This window comes from Coffea arabica, chromosome 10c, assembly GCF_036785885.1.
Source record: "Coffea arabica cultivar ET-39 chromosome 10c, Coffea Arabica ET-39 HiFi, whole genome shotgun sequence".
NCBI classification, from domain to species: domain Eukaryota; kingdom Viridiplantae; phylum Streptophyta; class Magnoliopsida; order Gentianales; family Rubiaceae; genus Coffea; species Coffea arabica.
Window position 1 is genome coordinate 13,254,626 of NC_092329.1, and position 20,216 is coordinate 13,274,841.

The following is a 20,216-nucleotide window of genomic DNA, read 5'->3' on the forward strand; positions in this document are numbered from 1 at the left end:
GAGCCAAGGGAGAAACCTAATGCTCTCTCCTTATAAGAAGAAAACTTCAACCAATCTTGGGAAAGCAGAGATATTCGAGCCATCAGAGGAGTCATTGATCCTTTGAATCTGGGTAAAGACAGACCAGCACTAATCTTATCATAGTAGTCCATTTTTTGTTAAAAGATTTTGTGTTTAGTTTATCTAACAACTTTGAATAGCTTGCTTGATGTGTAAGAAGAAAGGAAAGATAATCATCATGGACACCCGATGCTTTTGCAACATGAAATTTGCGCCTAACTAGGATTTTTTGCCTTCTATTGGTAATTTTGGCAAGTCTAGCATTTTTATCTAGTTATTTGTGCTTTAAAATGTTGGTAGAATATAATTGTTGACTATTGTAATTTCATTCGAATTTCTCTCTTGTGTAAAATGTCTCTATAGAAAGATTGTGTGTACTGTATTAATTTGTCCATCCAAATAGGTGATAATTGAGTAAAAAGAAGGGAAAGATACTCATAATGGACTTTCTTCCTTCATCATTGCAAAATATTGTTTCTAATTGGTTCATTGCCTAATATTTGTCTTTAAATGGCTGTCTTGGTACTGTGGAATCCATTTTAGGATATTGTTCCCGGGGTAGCATCTTCAAAGTCCTTGCATTCTTCTAAAGTTGAAACTGAGAAGAAAGACACCAAGCAGAAAGCTATAAAGTAAGTTTCCTTGCCTCCCTTTTGTATGATTAATTGCTGTCTTTAAGGTATATTACAATTTATATAATTTAACTGTTTGTTGCAGCCATGTTTTTTGGGTGCTTGCTATAGAAAGTTGAACTTGCTTTCATTTGGAGAAGAAGCAGAAGAGGAGGAGAAGGAATTGGCTAATGTCAAGACCCAGATTAAGAGCATGGTTCAAAGTCGCGGTCACGGTCATAGTCGCGGCCCAGAACGTTCCACATCGATCTCGACATATCAATCGCGGTCTCGCTGAGACGCAAATTTTTAAGCATTTAATATTTTAAAAATTGTTAATATTATAAAAAAAAAAGTATGCTAAACAAAAATAATAAAAAAAAGCAGAAGAAAATTTGTAAAATGTACTATTTTTATACATATTAAACACAATAAGTACTTTTAATCATTTAGTACAAAGGCATCTAAAAAGAAATATATGACATCTAAAAATATCAAATATTAACTTTAATTATAAAGGTATTTTTATTTTATAAATATGCAACATAGTAATAATTAAAATTAGGATAAGAAATAACCTTTAATTAAATAATTTATAACATCACAAACCATCCAATTTGCACATTATGAGAAGATGCTCCAATATGTCATTTATGCAATATATATATATGTGATATAAATATAAGTATTTTCAATTTCAAAAAAAAATGTAAATGTTATATTAACATACTTTGAAATGTCAACCTCTTTTCTTAAAACTAAAATGAGTTTTACATTCTTTCATAGAACTAAATTCATTTATAATTGAATCAATGCTAAAGTTTCTAGTAACTTTTTTTCTATGTACACAGTTAGATAGTCATTCAAGAAATTATCTTTCATTTTGTATCGGAATTTTGTCTTGATTATCTTCATAATTGGCAATGCCCCTTTTGTTGTTGCAGTTGATACAAGAAGAAGATTGAGAACAAATCTAATCAATAGGGCTAAGTTGTATATTTGTATATGGGCCAATAAAGTAATTATTATTTGTTTAGTTCATCGATAATTATGAATTGGGTCTTTTTATTATAATATATCAGATGGGATCAATTTATTATGGATCATCAAATTATATGTTTAATTTTTTGAAAGTTAAATAATTTGCACAATAAAAAATAAACAACTTTTTTTTGAAGAAAAAATAATTCAAAGGTAACTAATTCATATATATAAAGCATACTTTGACGGGAGCCAAATGCGAGTGGCGAAGGTTTGTCATGATGTGTTGTTAGACTCGATGGGGGTGAGGCTAAGTTTAATCAGAGACTTGGGGTGCAAATGTTTCTTCAGCTATATGAGTGGACTAATCATCTGCCATCTCGCTATAGTTTTCAGCTGGTGGGGTGGAAGGCGATGGGGGTTGGAATGCTAACGTTAAATACGGATAGATGCTCCAAAGGTAACCCGGGAGTGAGTGGGGATGGGGGAATACTTTGTGATGCATCAGGGTTTCCTATTTTTGCTTTCTCGGCATCATTCGGGGAAGCTTCGAGTCTGCGCGCAGAAGTATTGGCACTGGCTACGGGTCTCCGCTTGTGCCATCAAAAGGGGTTTACCAATGTCAGTAGTCAAGTCGATTCACTAGTCTTGGTTGGGATTCTTCATCGATAGCTACAGTGCCCGTGAGTGGTACGAAGGGAGGTCGAACAAATTTGGGGCATGGTTGCGGACGCAGCGCGGGTTACTCATTACTACAGAGACGCAAACAGGATGGCGGACAATCTGGATAATGTGGGCGCTTCTACTCGGGGCCAGGATCTCAACATTTATGACCAGTTCAGTGCAATTCCACGGTTGGCACGTGGGAAAATTCGCTTAGATAGGTCAGGTATACCTTCGGTCAGGAGGAGGAGGGTAGGCTAGCATAGGAGGATGATGTTTTAATCGGGAGTCCCGGACCTTATTTGTATCTGTGTTCGATCGTTTTGAATAAATAAAGGGGTTTTCGTTAAAAAAAAAAAAAGAATGCCAATTAGTAGAGAAATTTGGTTTCTTGGCCGTTACCATAGTAACCCCATCTATTCAACTTCATTTCATTTACTTATAGCTTTGTTCCACCACAATCATGTAGCCTATTAAATTCGAATGTTGCTACATTAGCTACTCCTCTTCCCCATTTTGCAACACCTTTCTCAATAGGTATATTTTCTTTAGCCAATTGGCTTTTTAGTTGTAAGAAATCTATAACCTTGCAAGTTATATGTGCAATATTTTTTTAGTATTTTAATTCAATTGTCCATGTTAGACACGCTTGATAGAGAGGAGATCACATTTGTTAATTGTTATTTGTGGTTTAAAATAAGTTTATCATCATAAATTTTTCCATTTATAGATTGCATCTACTTCTTTTGTTGTTTTAACCATTAGTTGCGGTGATTTTCAAATCGTTTGCTACTTTGTTGACGATTCCATTTAGACAATTTTTTCACTACATTTGATTTGTCAATATGTTTAACTATCTACTTAAAGCTATTTGGCTGCAAATCTAAAGTATGTATTTCATTACTTTTAATTGTTTTCTTGAATTGAGTGGATTAAGATGCTTTTGTACTTTTTTGGAGGTAATTATTCCTCTAAATTAGCATGTTAGTTGTTGTATATCTTTACAACTAGCTCAAAAACTGATATTTCTTGATTGTAACCCCTATCGAGAAGGAAATTCTTTGATATATGTAATAAATAATACAATAAGTCATAATTGATTAATTGGTCAATATGGAGGTCTCATGATGATATGTCCTTAAAATCAATATAAATTCAATAATTTGGCTTGCAAGAACCAAAATTCCACTAGCAATGATTTCTTCAAGTATACTAATTGTTCAAATCTCATTTATATGACAAGATAATGTGGTGGATTACCCTCATATCAAGATCAAATTCAAACTAAACAGCAGATTTTAATATCCCTAAAGTGCATGAGCAGATATAAATAGATAATTTAATTCTACTAGGTTAGGCACAATGTGGTTGATCGTATTTTATAATTATGTTTCATTGCATATTATATTTTTTGACTCAATATGTAACTATGATTTTTCTGTTTAATATCACATAATGAAATTTTCATGCTTCAATTCTTATACAACAAAATACCAAATAATAATTATTAACCATTTTTAATTACAGGTACTAAACTCCTGCGCGTTGCGCTGGCTTTTCTCCCTAGTACTTAGAAGAGAAAAAGCTCATAAAAAGTCTTAGGAAAACAGCAGTAGTAGATGCAACTTGAACTATAAGATCTGCAATATCAATATCATGTCCACCTTCAACTAGACCCCAGCTGTCTACCTTTAGAAACACCATAAAGCAATAACAACTTGAGGTACTATGAATATTTGGAAGGGATGCAACAGAATAAAACAAAACAACATAAACTAGAACCTGTAAATCTTTTTCTAGTCTAATAACCTCAATGGCTTTATCAATATTCAGTCTACCATGAAAGATTCCAATAACAATAACTAAAGATTGAGCACCGGCAGCAATTGCATTAATTGCAGCCAGTTCACAAGCATTTGTCTTTTTGAGCCAACTTTCAATGGCAGTTGTCGAACCTTCTTCCTGCTTACCATCAAAGAAACTGGAACATACAATAGGTTTACACCCAAACTCTGATTCCAACCATTTAAGCCACGGGTCTTCTCAACTTGACGTTCTACAAATTTTGTGGACAATTAAGAAACTCAGTAGTTTAAGCTTCTCTCTCCTATGAGAGCCTTTTCTCTTTCTACAAGAGCTTTTTCCCCTAATAGTTGGAGCGAAAAACCTTTTCAACTGTGCCAACTTTTTGAAACTTTCAAAAACCAAAAATCAGATCTTCCAGACAATCTTCGCACTAAAAGATACAATTGAACCAATCAACTTGAATCTGTCTTTACTCTCAAACAAGAACATGAGTTATTGCAGATGCATTTAATTTAGGAGCATTCCCAGACTTTAGGAAGTTCAGACATCTTAAAAGGAAGCAAAGTCCGGAGCTTGGAGTTTGGAACTTAACAACATGGATACTTGCAGCCATAAATGCTGACCTACTTAAAGCCAGGTTTCTCTACTCAGGTTACCTTCATTCTCATCTATTTTCACTGCATTCCTTTCATTTTTTCTTGTTTTTTCATTTCTTTAAATGTCTTCCAAGAAGGTATTTACCTAGAAGAAGGTGTTGATATGATAGCTAATCTGAACAAGCTTGGTTAGATCCTATTCATCCACTCTTAGAATTGGGATTCCTGTAATAAATCATATTCCTACTATGTCGGAAGAGTTGATTGGGATCTTGCAAAAATTTGCTTTAAACAACCAAGAATGAAGTATCACTGACCTGCTGGGGAAAATTCGAGGGGACAAGGATGCCAATTTTACAGGGGTAAAAAACTTTGTGAATAATGCTTGGGGTTACCCCAAAGACCTCAAAGTTATTGAGCTGGGGCCAAACTTTTTCCAGTTTGGTATAAAGGGGGAGGAGACCAGAGAAAGGATAGTTAATGGGGGTCCATGGATATTGGATAACTAGTTATTTGTGTTGAGCAAATGGTATGAGGGGATTGAGGATGACCCTAATGCCTTCAGAATAGCACCATTGTGGGTTCAGATGTGGAACCTTCCTATACACTGCATCTCCAAGGAGGTAGGAAAGAAAGTAGGTGCAGTGTTTAGGGAAGTAAGGGAGGTAGTAATCCCACAAACTGGAGGTAAAGAAGGGAAGCATTTAAGGTGCAGGTCATGGTTGACACCTCTCAACCTTTACTCCGTGGAACAACAATCAAAACGAATGGCACAATGAGATGGATTAAGTATGAAAGGTGCCCTGACTTTTGCTACACTTGTGGGATAATTGGCCACAGTGAAAAGGTCGCAAGACAAAGATAACAGTAGGAAATGGTTAGCAAGAGAACTAGTACGGGCCTTGGTTGAGAGTAAACAATGGGAAATCTTCACCTCAAAAGGAGTATAACAGCTACAGATCCCCTTCTAAAAGACAATACTGGGGAGTAGAAAATGGGGAATTGGTGAGAAAAGACCCTAAGGGGCAGGAATATGGATCTGTTCCACAGTCCAAAGGGAAAAGAAAAAACAGGAAGGAAGCCATGAGGATGTAAACAGAATCAAGGAAAAAGTGGAATCTATCCCAAGAAAGTTGACTGAGAAACACCAGATACAAAGTTTGGTCAGTAATGAAAAAGAGGAAAGTAGCCATTCAATCTTTGGCAGTATGGAGAAAATACTAATTGAGGAAGTCCAGGAAGAAGTTCAGTTATCCAGCAAAAGCAAATTGTTGGAGCTCTTACAGGAAATGGAGAGTTGCAAACAGCTTGACCTCCAAGGACCTAATAAAGATGACGAGGTAATGGTGGACTCACAATTGCAAGAACCAAACCAAAACCCTGTTCCAACTAGCCAAGAAGGAAGCTATTATAAGATTATCCCATGTGAGATACAAGGTCAACCAGCAAGTCAAAGTAGCAAAAACTCTCAACTAGAACATCATCAAAGGCAGGAAAGGAAAACAATAAGAGCAGCAAGGATACCAACAGGTAGGGAAAGAAAGGTTCTGCAACAGATTGATAGCAACTGTTTGAGCCAGACAGGAGTGACTAAGAGGAAACTGGAACTGGTGGATGAAAACATGACAGAAGCTGAGAACACTGAACATTTGCAGTAAGGGTGGAGGTCAAGACATAGAATTAGGACAAACTGAGGAAGGGGTGGGTGCCAGCCTGCACTGGCCCCCCAGTGATAAATGAAGATAATGGTGTGGAATTGTCAAGATGTCGGGAGCCTCTTAATAGTTCCCCATCTAAAAGAGTATAAGCAACTCCTCTCCCCAGATTTGATTTTCTTATGTGAAACCAAAAACAGAAAACAATATATGGAAAAAATTCAAAGGATCCTAAACTATTAACACAGTTACATAGTGGAAGCAATGGAGAGAGCAGGTGGAATGGTCCTATACTGGAATTCAAAAATCAAAGTAGTGCAAGTGCAACACACAGCTTTTACTATAGAGGCTCACATAGAGGATCAAGTCAATAACTGTGACTGGTGGATGGTTGGAATCTATGCAAGCTATGATGATTCAATAAGAAGACAACAGTGGTCAGCCATACAATGAAGGAAACACCTATGATGATCTTGATCCTTGTATTTTGATATTTACAAAATAATTGGATAATACTAATATCCTTTCAATAAGAAAACTTTTCAGCTCTGAAGCAATTTGATTCAAAGAATAATTGAAAGAAGATAAAGGAAGATGAAAGCTATCGGACACTCACAAAGACAATACCAGACATTCGATAGACAGTGCAGATTATATCGGACAGAGAACATCTTCACCGGATGTCCGATAGAATTGAGATGATCTTTCAAACTCTCTATCTACTATTGGACGCAAGCATCGGAAGTATCGGGCATCCGATAGAATTGAGTTTATCCTTCAAACTCTCTGTCTACTATCGGACACAAGCAACGGTAGTACCGGACGTCCGATACTCCCAACGGCTAGTTGACTCTTCAACTACCTTCTATCCGTCGGAAGCATTAATGAAGCACTTTCTTGGTCTCATATAAATAGAGCATGGTCAGAAACTTCAAACAACTTTTGCACACTGAAGATACAAAAGATATAGAGTAGTTTTAGTGAGAAAACACTCTCCAAAGAAGATTTGTAGTCTTGGTGGTGTGAAGCTCATTGTAAACTTTTCATTTGTGAGTGAATACTTCAATAGTGTAGCTCTGTGAGGGTTGTCCTGAGGGATAGTAAAACTTCTTAACTTGACCCAGTGGAACTTGGGACAAGGAGGAAGTGACTCTTCCTTTGTACACAAGATTGGTTATATTTCATTAACTTGAAGAAGCTTGTTTGAATTGATCTTCAAGTTCAAGAGAAGCTTGATAGTCAATTGGTTTGCAATTCCTTTCTTCTCATTTACTTATTGTTATGTTGTGATCCTTAAATTGCTTATCTCTTCTACTTCTCTCAAGTGATATTGTTCCTTTATTGATTGATTCATTGGGTAATTACTTAGAAAAGAGGGTAAATTTCATATTGAGCAAAAAGTGCTTATAACTTGATTAGCTTTTTAATCAACCTAATTCACCCCTCCTCTTAGGTTGTCTTCAGGCCTAACAACCTATGGGGCAGAAACTAGATGATAGCTGGGGATTTCAATGATATATGCTCCAATGAGAAGAAATTACGAGGAAGAATCAAAGAAGAGTGGACCTTCAATGACTTTAGAAACTTCATCAATGAAAATCAACTGATAGACATTGGGTGTGAAGGACAACCTTGGACCTGGAGCAATAATTGGGAGGGGGATGGTGAAATCAAACAAAGATTAGATAGAACACTCAATAGTGCACAATGGAACCAGAATTTTGAAAATGCTAAATGTACTCACGTTAAGACACATGCTTCTGATCACAGTGCTCTACTAGTCGATAATACCCCATTGGAAAGAAACAGAAGGAAGAGATTTTTCTTTGACAAGAGATGGCTTCAAAGGGATGGAATTTCAAATGTAATAAAGGAAGCTTGGAACAAGAGTGCTGAGGGTTCAAGAATGTTTCAGGTTAAGACAAAGGTGAGAAACTATAGAATAGCCCTCCTGAAATGGAGCAACAGAATCAATAAGAATTCCAGAAAAAGGATCAAGAACATCAAGGAGCAGTTGGACCAGATTAAAGGAGCATCACTAGAGAACAAAAGAAAGGAAAAGGCAATACTCAAAGTGCAACTGAGGGAAGTTTACAGGGATGAGGAAATTTTTTGGAGCCAAAAAGCTAGACTCAAATGGCTACAAGAAGGAAACAAGAATACTCATTTCTTTCATGCACAGGTGAATGGTAGGAGGAAGAATAATAGAATGCAAAAACTACCAAAGGAAGACGGGAGCTGGACAGAAACTAAGGCAGAACTAGGAGCTGAAATTGGTAACTACTACAGGCAACTTTTCACCAAATAAACTAATAGTAGCAATCACGAGAGTTTAGATGGGATCCCAAAGTCTATTTCTGAAGACAAGAACCAGGATCTAATCAAGCCTGTAACAAAAAAGAAAGTCAAATCAGCATGTTTCTCTATGAAAGCAACAACACTCCTGGCATAGATGGGATGTCACCCCTATTCTTCGAGAAATTTTGGGACATAATCAAAGGAGACCTGGTAAATGCCACAAAAAGTTTCTTTCATTCGGATTTATGGCTATGAAGTTTGACATGTCAAAGGCCTATGATAGAGTTGAATGGCACTTTCTGCAAGCTATGATGGAAAAAATGGGATTCTGTGAGAAATGGATAAAATAGATCATGAAATGCATTAGTACAGTCTCCTTCTCATTCAACATTAATGGGGAGTGTAAGGAATACATTTTACCAAAAAGGGGAATTAGACAGGGTGACCCACTGTCACCTTACCTATTCCTCATATGCTCAAAAGGCTTTTCTAATCTGCTAAAAAGTGCAACATGAGCAGGAAAGATGAATGGCGTCAAGATAAGCAGACAAGGTCCCTCAATAACCCATCTCTTTTTTGCTGATGATTTCCTAATCTTTTGCAAAGCCAATTCTCAAGAAGCAAGGAGCCACAGAGGATACTAGAACTTTATGAATAAGAATCTGGTCAAATGGTTAACCTAGACAAGTCCAGTGTGTTTTTCAGCAAAAATGTGAATTAGGCAACAAAGGAGGAAGTCTATGTAGAGCTAGGAAGAATAAAACCAGTATGACAAGGGAGGTACCTAGGATTGCCAATGGTGATATCAAGGACTAAAGTGCAATTGTTTGGTTACATTAGACCAACCGTTTGTCATAGAGTTGCCATTCGAAGAAGATAACAAGCCTTTTGTCTTGGACCTCACGCCAGCAGAGAATGAAGCTTTGAAACCGGTAGTCATCGAATTCCCGAAGCAGGAGCCCGTATTAAGTCTGCAACAAGTGCCGTGGAATTACGATGAGCCTAGCATACAGATCGGGGAGAATTCAACCGCAAAGAAGGAAGTGTCAGTAGTTACCAGATCGGGGAAGACTGTAAATCCATTTGAGATTACTACTCCAATTCAAGCCAATAGTTCTGAGCCACCCATCAAACCAACAGTCACCGAGAAAGAAGCCGTGGATTTCCTTAAACGACTCCAGAGAAGTGAATACAACATAGTGGAAAAGCTAAGCAAATCACCTGCCCAGATAACCATGTTGGACCTACTTTTCTCTTCGGACGTGCATAGGGATGCATTGATCGACGTATTAACAAGAGTTCAAATTCCGAGGGACATTTCTGTTGATAATTTTTCAAACGTGGTGGGGAGCGTATTATTCAACAAGCAAATTGTTTTTTCTGACGATGAATTGCCGACGGAGGGCATCGGACATAATAGGGCGTTGTACATAACAGTGAGGTGCAATGGAAAAATGCTGCCTAAGGTGTTAATCGATAATGGATCCGCACTGAATATCTGTCCTTGGAGTACCTTAGAGAAACTAGGGTTGCAAGACGTCAAGCTGAGGCCTTCAGGGACTATGGTTAGAGGGTTTGATGGAGCGCAGAGGGAGCCAATAGGAGAGGCAGATTTAGTAATCGAGATAGGGCCCGCCCAATTTCAAATAACTTGCCAAGTCATGAACTTCCCGAGCATTTATAATATTTTACTTGGAAGGCCATGGATTCACAAGTCTGGGGCCGTGCCGTCTTCGTTGCATCAATTACTCAAATTCGTGGTAAATGACAAACTAATCACTATCTTTGCTGAAGAGGACTGCCTGGTGATCACCGATTCTGGAGTTAAAGAGGAGGGTAGTCAAAGTGTTACCATGTCCCCTCACAGCACATCCGATATAGTCTCCGTAAGTTGGATAACCACGGAGGAACAAACTCTCTCAAAGGCCAGTGTAATGATGGCCAGAGAAATGATTCGTGGAGGATACAAATTCGACAAGGGGTTGGGGCGTGAACTGCAAGGGATCCTGAAGCCAGTGAAGATAGTAGAAAAGAGGGATACCTTCGGTTTGGGTTTCAGACCAACCGCCAAGGATTTCAAGGAGATGAAGGAGCGTAAAAGAGCAGAAAAAGAGGGCCGGCAAAGGGTTTTCGATATTCCACCGCTACGGTATACTTTTCCCCGGCCAGCTGAAATAAACTTTTGCATCTGTAAATAGCCAATGAAAACAATTTCCCGTTTGCGCATGTAAATATTGTTAAATTTTCATTTTTCACTTGCTTTCAATCAAAGGTCTTTATGAAAATGCACAAGTTGTTCTTGTCATGTTGTGTTGTCTATATCCATATTGTTTGTTCATTTGTTTGTTGTATGCTTATTTGCTTATTATCCCACATTCGTTAATTCTTTCAGATGGCCAAAAATAAAAATATTTGACCCTTTGGATATCACAGTTCTGGAATACGATAATGGCAATTTCTATATCACTCACGACTTGGAGGTCTGTGAATCCGAACTCCAAAGCGAGAGTGATAATGAGGAAGTATCCGATTCGTTTGCAAAGGATTTTGAACAATATGAGGAAACACCAAAACCGAACTTGGAAGAGACAGAAACAGTAAACATTGGCACTAAGGATGAAGTTAAAGAGGTGCAAATCAGTATTCATTTGAATGAAAGGCAGAAAAAGGAGATGATTGAATTTTTGACTATGTTCCAGGATGTCTTTGCATGGTCCTACGACGATATGACGGGCATTTCAACCGATGTGGTAGTGCATAGGTTACCCACAGACCCTTCTTTTCCACCCGTAAAACAAAAACCCCGAAAATTCAAACCAGATATGAGCCTCAAAATAAAAGAGCAAATTGAAAAACAACTCAAAACCAATATTATCATTGTTTCCCATTACCCAATTTGGCTTTCAAATCCAGTCCCTATTCCAAAAAAAAGTGGAGAGGTGAGAGTTTGTGTTGACTATAGAGACCTTAATAAAGCCAGTCCTAAGGATGATTTCCCTCTACCAAATATTCATATTCTCTTAGACAATACTGCCGGACATGAGATTGAAACCTTTTGCGATTGTTTTGCTGGCTACCACCAAATTTTGATGGCAGAGGAGGATAGGGAGAAGACTGCTTTCATTACCCCTTGGGGCACATTTTGCTACCGAGTGATGCCTTTCGGTTTAAAGAATGCAGGGGCAACATATCAGAGGACCATGACAACCCTATTTCATGATATGATCCACCGAGAAATGGAAGTCTACGTGGATGATATTATAATCAAGTCTAAAAGGGCAGATGACCACTTGGTTGATCTGAAGAAACTGTTCGAGAGACTACGGAAGTATAATTTGAAGTTAAATCCTGCAAAATGCGCCTTCGGAGCACCTGCGGGTAAGCTGTTGGGATTTATAGTCAGTAAGAGAGGCATAGAGATAGATCCAGCAAAAATCAAAGCAATTCGAGATATGCCGGTGCCAAAAACTCAGAAGGACGTGAGGGGTTTCTTAGGAAAGATCAATTTTATTGGGAGGTTCATCGGCCAACTAACTGCCACATGCGAGCCGTTGTTCAAATTATTGAGAAAGAATGTGCCGTTGTATTGGAATGAGGAGTGCCAACAAGCTTTTGACAAGATTAAAGATTATTTGTTGCATCCACCAGTTTTAGTGCCGCCCAAACCGGGCCGACCTTTGATTATGTATTTATCTGTGCTTGAAGGAGCAGTAGGGTGTGTTCTAGGTCAACATGACGACTCTGGAAGGAAAGAACAAGCCATTTACTATCTAAGCAAGAAGTTCACGCAGTACGAGGCTAATTATTCATTCATTGAGAAAAGTTGCTGTGCATTGGCCTGGGCAGCCCAAAAGCTTAGACACTATCTGTTGAGCCATACCACGTACCTTATTTCCCGGTCTGATCCTTTGAAGTATCTTTTGGAGAAGCCGATGTTGACTGGACGTCTGGCAAAATGGCAGATAATTCTATCAGAATTCGACATTGTGTTCACCTCACAAAAGGCGGTCAAGGGGCAAGCTATAGCTGATCATTTGGCGGAAAATCCAAGGGATGATGATTATCAACCACTTCGTACTTATTTCCCTGACGAGAGGGTCCTATTTGTAGGCGCTGTAGACGATATAAGTGAACAAAGTCCTGAATGGAGGCTTTTCTTCGATGGAGCTTCGAATTCTCTCGGAGCTGGAATTGGAGCTGTTTTGGTGTCACCCGAAGGGAAGCACTACCTTGCCGCTGCTAAATTGCAATTTGCTTGCACAAACAATATGGCCGAATATGAAGCTTGCATTTTTGGTCTCAAAATGGCTTTAGAAATGGAAATCAAAGAGTTGATAGCTTTCAGTGATTCAGATTTGCTCGTACACCAGACTTTGAAGCAGTGGATAACCAAGGATTCGAAAATTCTTCCTTACCATTGTAGTTTGCTCACTTTGGCCAAGCAATTTCAAAATTTAGAGTTCAGACATCTCCCGAGAGCCCGAAATGCATTTGCCGACGCTTTGGCCACTCTAGCCTCTATGATCCAGTATCCAGATGAATTGAAAATCGAACCAATCCAGATTCAACTTCAAGACAAACCTGCCCACTGTTGGGTTGCAGACGAGTCCTCTGATAATATGCCTTGGTATAAGGATATTAAGGAATTTCTCAAAACAGGGTCTTACCCTCAGCATGCTAGTTCAAAGGATAAGAGTTTTTTGCGCAGAATGGTTTCCAAGTTTTTCTTAAGTGGAGAAGTGTTGTACAAAAGAACCTCAGATTTGAACCTTTTAAGGTGCATTGATGAGGATGAAGCTCAGTATATGATGAAAGAAGTGCACAGTGGTGTTTGTGGACCTCACATGAATGGCCATTTGCTGGCGAAGAAAATCATGAGAACCGGATACTTCTGGCTTACCATGGAGCATGATTGTATAGACTTTGTCCGGAGATGTATAAAATGCCAAATGCACGGTGATATTATACGCGCTCCACCCACTGAGTTGCATAGCATGACCGCCCCGTGGCCCTGTTCAATGTGGGGTATGGACGTAATTGGCACGATTGACCCGCCTGCTTCAAATGGGCATCGATTTATATTGGTGGCAATCGAGTACTTTACCAAATGGGTTAAAGCGGAGTCATTCAAACATGTAACGAAGAAAGTAGTGGCCAATTTCTTGAAAAATCACATCATTTGTCGCTTCGGAGTACCCGAGACACTGATTACAGACAATGCCAAAAATCTGAACAATGACATGGTAGATGGACTATGTGAGCAGTTCAAAATCAGACACCGTAATTCTGCTATTTATAGGCCTCAGATGAATGGAGCTGTAGAAGCCGCAAATAAGAATTTGAAGAAGATTATACGCAAAATGACTGAAAGGCATCGCGATTGGCATGAAAAGCTGCCTTATGCACTAATGGCATATCGGACTTCTATTCGAACATCAACTGGGGCAACGCCGTATTCACTCATGTATGGAATGGAAGCTGTATTACCAGCTGAGGTTGAGATTCCGTCGCTACGAATCCTTATGGAAGCTAAATTGGAGGAGGCCGATTGGTTGAAGCAACGACATGAGCAATTGACTTCGATCGATGAAAAGCGGTTCAACGCTATTTGTCATGGTCAGTGCTATCAGAAGCGTGTGGCCCGGGCTTACAACAAAAAAGTCCATCGGCGGGCATTTGAAGAATGTGATAAGGTACTAAAGCGAATTTTGTCAATGCAAGATGAAGCTAAAGGCAAATTCGCTCCAAATTGGCAAGGGCCGTTCATTGTCCAAAAGGTATTACCTGGCGGAGCGCTCATCTTGGCAGAAATGGATGGACGGGCATTCCCTCAACCCATCAACTCAGATATGTGCAAAAAGTTTTTCATTTGATCATGCAAATTTTCTTTAGAAATTCATGCAAATGGCGAAATGCAAGTCAGGCCATCTTCTTTTACACTAAAAAATATTTTATCTCTACTTGTCCCCTTTGAGCCATCAGAATTGACAAATTTCGTTTGATCACCCTTGAGAATTGCAAACCCCACACTGGGGCAAATTTATTTCGAAAACGAAAAAAAAGAGACGAAAAAAAAAAAGAAGAAAAGAAAAGAGAGAACCCCACACTGGGGCAAATTTAGTTTTCAAAGAAAAATACAAAAGTGAGGAAAATGCAATGAAAAATGCAAAGAGAGAAAAGCTGATCAAACTGGGGCAAATTTCCCTCGGTTTTGGAGTTGTTTAAAAAAAAAAAAAAAAAAAAAAGCGCAATCTTAAGTTATTTCACCTCTTATATCAAAATTTGCTTTCAAGCCTCAACTTTTCTTGAAAAACACCCCACCTGACCTCATTATAAAAAGCCCAAAGTCCTGGCTTTCGTCACTTGCTGCATTTCCATTAGAAAATTTGTTAATCAACTGGCAGGTGATGTCCGTAATGTATTCGCCTAATTTTACAAGGGAAGTACATTTTACTGATGCCAGAAATCCTTAATTCATGTTTCTGAGTCGATCATGGTCGAGATATTTCAATCTTCTTTAGGTGAAAACCCGAAAGGGCGCCTCAAAAAAAAAAAGAAAAAAAAAAAAAAAGAAAAAAAATCAAAAAGGGGTGGGGGCAACCTTGGTGAAAACCCGAAAGGGCGCCGAGGTCGGTTTTTCGCAACGGATGAGCACGGTAAGGGATAGCTGGTGACCTGGTTCATTTAGACTTTTCCTCATGTTTGTGATATTTCTGCCAGTATCGAATTCCGAAACAGATATACCCAAGTTTCGAATATAATATTGTTTGGCCAAACTTGTACAAACATTCTTTTACAAAATGTACTCTTATAAATCTTTTGGTTCCTCTCAATTATTTGTGTTCGACTGTTTGTGATTGTTTGTATTCTTTTGCATTCTCATTTTTGCCTGACATAGGAAATTCATTCTGCATATATCATTGTTTTATATGACATTTTCATGCATCATTCTTTCACCATTAAATTCGGATGAATGATAAACCCTAAGGTTTGGACAAAGATAGGGAATTCCATCATCTATCGCAGTGGTTAAAAAGTAACACGACTGCTACACGGATTTGGGTGAAGTAGTAAACACGTGCTTATCAGTCTCAGAATCTGAAAGGTTTCAAAGTTGCAAGCTCGACTAAGGTGTATGCCGCAAAACTAGAGGCAAAAGCATCACAAGACTCATGTTTACACGATTCTCAAGGCTAATCGGATCAAATGATGGTGGCGAGTCCATTACCACTTTTTCTTTTCTTGCAGGAACATTGCAAACATTCTATTTCTCGCACTTAAATCAACGTCGGAACTGGCTCCCCAGTAAGCAACGGTGAAGTGATAAAGTTGTTAACGAAGTTTGAGCATAAAGAACGACATCAGTTATCGTTTCAGTCACAAAAATCAAAACTCCCTTTTGCTGCAAAAGTGTGAACTACTTTCAGGTAAAAACTCAATTTATTGTTTAAACATCCCCAGTGAAGTCCCGTTTAAATTCTGTTCGGGTCAGTCCCGTTTAAATTCCTGTTCGGGTCAGTCCCGTTTAAATTCCTGTTCGGGTCAGTCCCGTTTAAATTCTGTTCGGGTCAGTCCCGTTTAAATTCCTGTTCGGGTCAATCCCGTTTAAATTTCTGTTCGGGTCAGTCCCGTTTAAATTCTGTTCGGGTCAGTCCCGTTTAAATTCCTGTTCGGGTCAGTCCCGTTTAAATTCCTGTTCGGGTCGGTCCCGTTTAATTTCTGTTCGGGTCGGTCCCGTTTAATTTCTGTTCGGGTCAGTCCCGTTTAATTTCTGTTCGGGTCAGTCCCGTTTAAATTCTGTTCGGGTCAGTCCCGTTTAAATTCCTGTTCGGGTCAGTCCCGTTTAAATTCTGTTCGGGTCAGTCCCGTTTAAATTCTGTTCGGGTCAGTCCCGTTTAAATTCCTGTTCGGGTCAGTCCCGTTTAATTTTTGTTCGGGTCAGTCCCGTTTAAATTCCTGTTCGGGTCAGTCCCGTTTAAATTCTGTTCGCGTCAGTCCCGTGTTATAATTCCTGTTCGTTGGAATCTTTTGCAGCCCAATAACACAGGTAAGTATTTGGCGTCTACTTCTTTGTCTCAAGTTTTTTCAAAACTCAGACAAAGAGGGGCAAACTGTAGACACCAAATTTTTGAATTAATTTTGTTTGTTTGGTTTTAGTGATAATTGGTTGATTTTTGTTTAGACGGTTTGCATTTTAGTTCATTTTCGTTTGTCTAGTTTTTTTAGGTTTTTATTTTATTTTTATTCCCTTTTTAGTTTTTTGTAGTTGTTAATTTATAAGTTTTAGCGTAGATTTTTTTTTTAGAGGAAAAAGAGGAAAGTGAAAACAAAAAGAAAAAAAGGGGGAAAGAGAAAAGGAAAAAATGGTTTAATGCATACTGGCCTATTTTTGAAAAAAAAGTGAAAAGTTTGAAATTTGAAGAAAAAGTTTTTAGTGTATTAGGCATTATTTACTTTTTGATACATTTTAATTGTTTTTCAAAGAAAAGAGGAAAAATATATATGATTATTTCAGGTTACAAGCATTTGTGTTTTTGATTGCATTTTATTGTTTTTTTTTTATTTAAGTAAAGAAAAGGAAAAAAATGGAAAAAGAAAAAAATGGATGAAAAATGGAAGTTGTAATTGGCTGTTCAATATTAATTTCTGTTATTATAAATTTTTGTTTTTATCATTTATTTCATTTTTATTGTTATTAATTTCTGTTTTTAATTAGCTAAAAAAAAAAAAAAAAAGAGGAAAATTGTTGCCGCAGCATGAAAGCTGCGGAGTTACGCAGCTTGCAAAAGAAATCTGGGACGGCTCCTTGGCTGCAATTACTGGAGAAAGGACAATGGTTTTAGGGCTCCCAATTGATCATATAAAAGGTTAAGAAACAGGGCAGCCGCAAAAGGGAGAGAGTCGGAGGGGGGACAAAAACAAGAAAGGAACGGCAAAAGAAAGGGAGAAAAACTAGGGGAGGGGTTTTTACGGCTGGAAGAGGCAGAAAAGGATTGAAGGCTGCGTGGGTTTTGAGAGGAGAGCTGAGAGTCTAAGAGCTTGGAAAGCTATAAACCTGAGAGAGAAAAAGGAGAGCTACGGGAGAGTGACGGGAAGCAAGCAAAACAAACGGCAAAAAGAAAGAAACAAAAAGAGGGAAACGGCAGAAAATCTGGTCTCCAAGGTTGCAATTTTTCCAGTGAACGGCAGAAAAAATTGAACTCCCAAAATCTGGATTCATACGTCTCAACTTCATAGACAACAAAGGTAATCCCTTTTTGCTTCGTGTCTTCAAACAAACTCAGCAGTTTGTATGTTTTTTTCCTTTTCCATTAGGCTTTTATAAATCTTCAATCTGGTTCACAAGTTCACGGTAGGAAGTGGCAGGTTTGAACATGTTTTGATATATTGTGTTTATCTTGTTTTGATGTGCTGGGTTTGTTGTCGGAGGTTGGGATTGAAAATTGGGAGGTTGTTTGTCAGGAGAATCAGATTTGTTGGGTAGTTATTGATCATGTCCGTTTGGTCTTATGGGCTATTTCTTCATGTTTGTTCTAACGGTAGAGGTGCTGAAAAGTATAGAATTTCTGGACTAGATTTCGCATGTGGAAGTGTTGGATATTGTTTTATTGATAGAAATCTAAAAGTTCATGATGATGGTTTTTGTGATGTGGTTCATGTTTTGAAATCCATACGACAAAGGTTAGCTGTCGGTCTGATTTGGCATACAACCAAATTTGCATTTGCCGATATGTTCCCTCATCTCTTCGTTAGTTGTTTGCATCTTCATTGTTTCTGTTTTCTTGTTCCCTGGCCCTGCGTGTGATTGCATAGAAGTTTATGATGGGGTCGATAAATTGTAGCAACCCGATTGTTTTCCCAGATTTTCTAAGCGCTTGAAACCAAAGTTTGTTCACTTTCTGCTTTATGGTCTCCCGACAACTCCCTAGTTTGTCATAGTCATAAGCCTGACCTTGTAAATGCCGAAGCATTGGTTGTTACAGGTTTATTTGCTGTATGTTTATGTCCAGTTTCCTCGTTAGAATGGTCTGAGTTTTATGAATAAATTGCTGTGCTAACAACAAAGTGAAGACCACTGATTTCATTCGCTTGTTCCAGATTCGCATGATCCTTTGTGAATAAGTCTTCCAGCACTTTCATAATCCCTAGCTAGTTTTTAGCCTGTCTAAATGTCTAAATTTTGTTTGTTTAGTTTAGAGTTTGAATGCTTGGTTAGGAAAATCTGATCAAAATTTGTTTTGGACATGAGTTGGCAAACGAAAAATGCAGCAGTTTTTCTTTCATTTTTTTTCGGCAAGCAAAAAAAACTGATTTATTGGTTGTTCTTGGCATGATTTTGTTTTGTGAAACTGTATGGTTAATAAGTGCTAGCTATGTTAGTTAGAATCAAATTGAAAATGGTGCGTGAAATTCATTGATGAAATGATGTGATAGTTATGATAAAATGGTTAACACAAATTTTGGTTGCTCGAATGAATGGAAAAATTGCAGCAGTTTCGTTCTTCCAAATGTTAGAATTCCTGCCCAGAATTTTGTATGGAATTTTTCTAAGTTTTTTGCCTGCTTGGATGATGGTAATGATATAGTTGCTGTTTAGTTTAAAGTTGGGTTTTGGATTTGAAATCTGTTTCCGAAAACAAGTTTATGTTTGAGTTTGGTCTCGATTTGATGAAGGCATAGCAGAAATATGGCAGAGACAATTTTTCTTTCCGAGAGATTGCATGAACCTGCATGAAATGTTTCTGAAAATTGCGCTTTGGCCCCCCAAGTCTCCTTTCATTTCACTATGACCCAATTAATTGAATAATCTCCTCAATTTGATCCTTGGCAGTTTTAATTTTGCAATTTCAATGTTTTGCTTTGCTTCAATTAATTACCATGCTTTGCTTAAATGGCTCTTCGTTCATAATTTTAAGAGCTTTATGACCATATGAGCCTGTGTTTGCATGTTTTCTTTAATTTTTCCCAAATAAATTGGTACCTTGACCATTTCCTTTATTTTGGAGGATAAATAAGCCATTTTTCTTTCATTTGGACATCATTCCTAGGGAGGTATAACTTTCTTTTATCTTTTTGCCTCTCCCTATGTGATACAATGTGCTAAATGAGAGTTACATGTCTACTTGGCTTTCTTAAGTTTTCTTTAATTCCTTTCCTTTTTAAGTCTTTCTTTTCTTTTATTCAATGGGGTATGTGTACACCTCTTGGCTTGTAATAGATAGGGCATTGGAGAGCACTTTTGTCCATTTTTTCCCCTTCCCCCATTTGTTTTAGTTAGCCCATGTAAATGTTCATTAGCTTTTGGTGTATAATTTGGTTTGCTATGTGTTTAATTTGCTTTATTAGGCTATTGCATCTAGTCAAGCATGCTAAGTGTTATGTGCTACGTGTTATAAGTGATTTTGCATGTCTATTTGCTTTATATATTCATAAATGGACATGATTGAATGAATGCACGTCACCACACTAGTCCAACGCTAGTTGTGGCTCATTGTCTCGTATTCCACTAGTCCAACGCTAGTAGGAATTCCTAGATATGGGCTAGT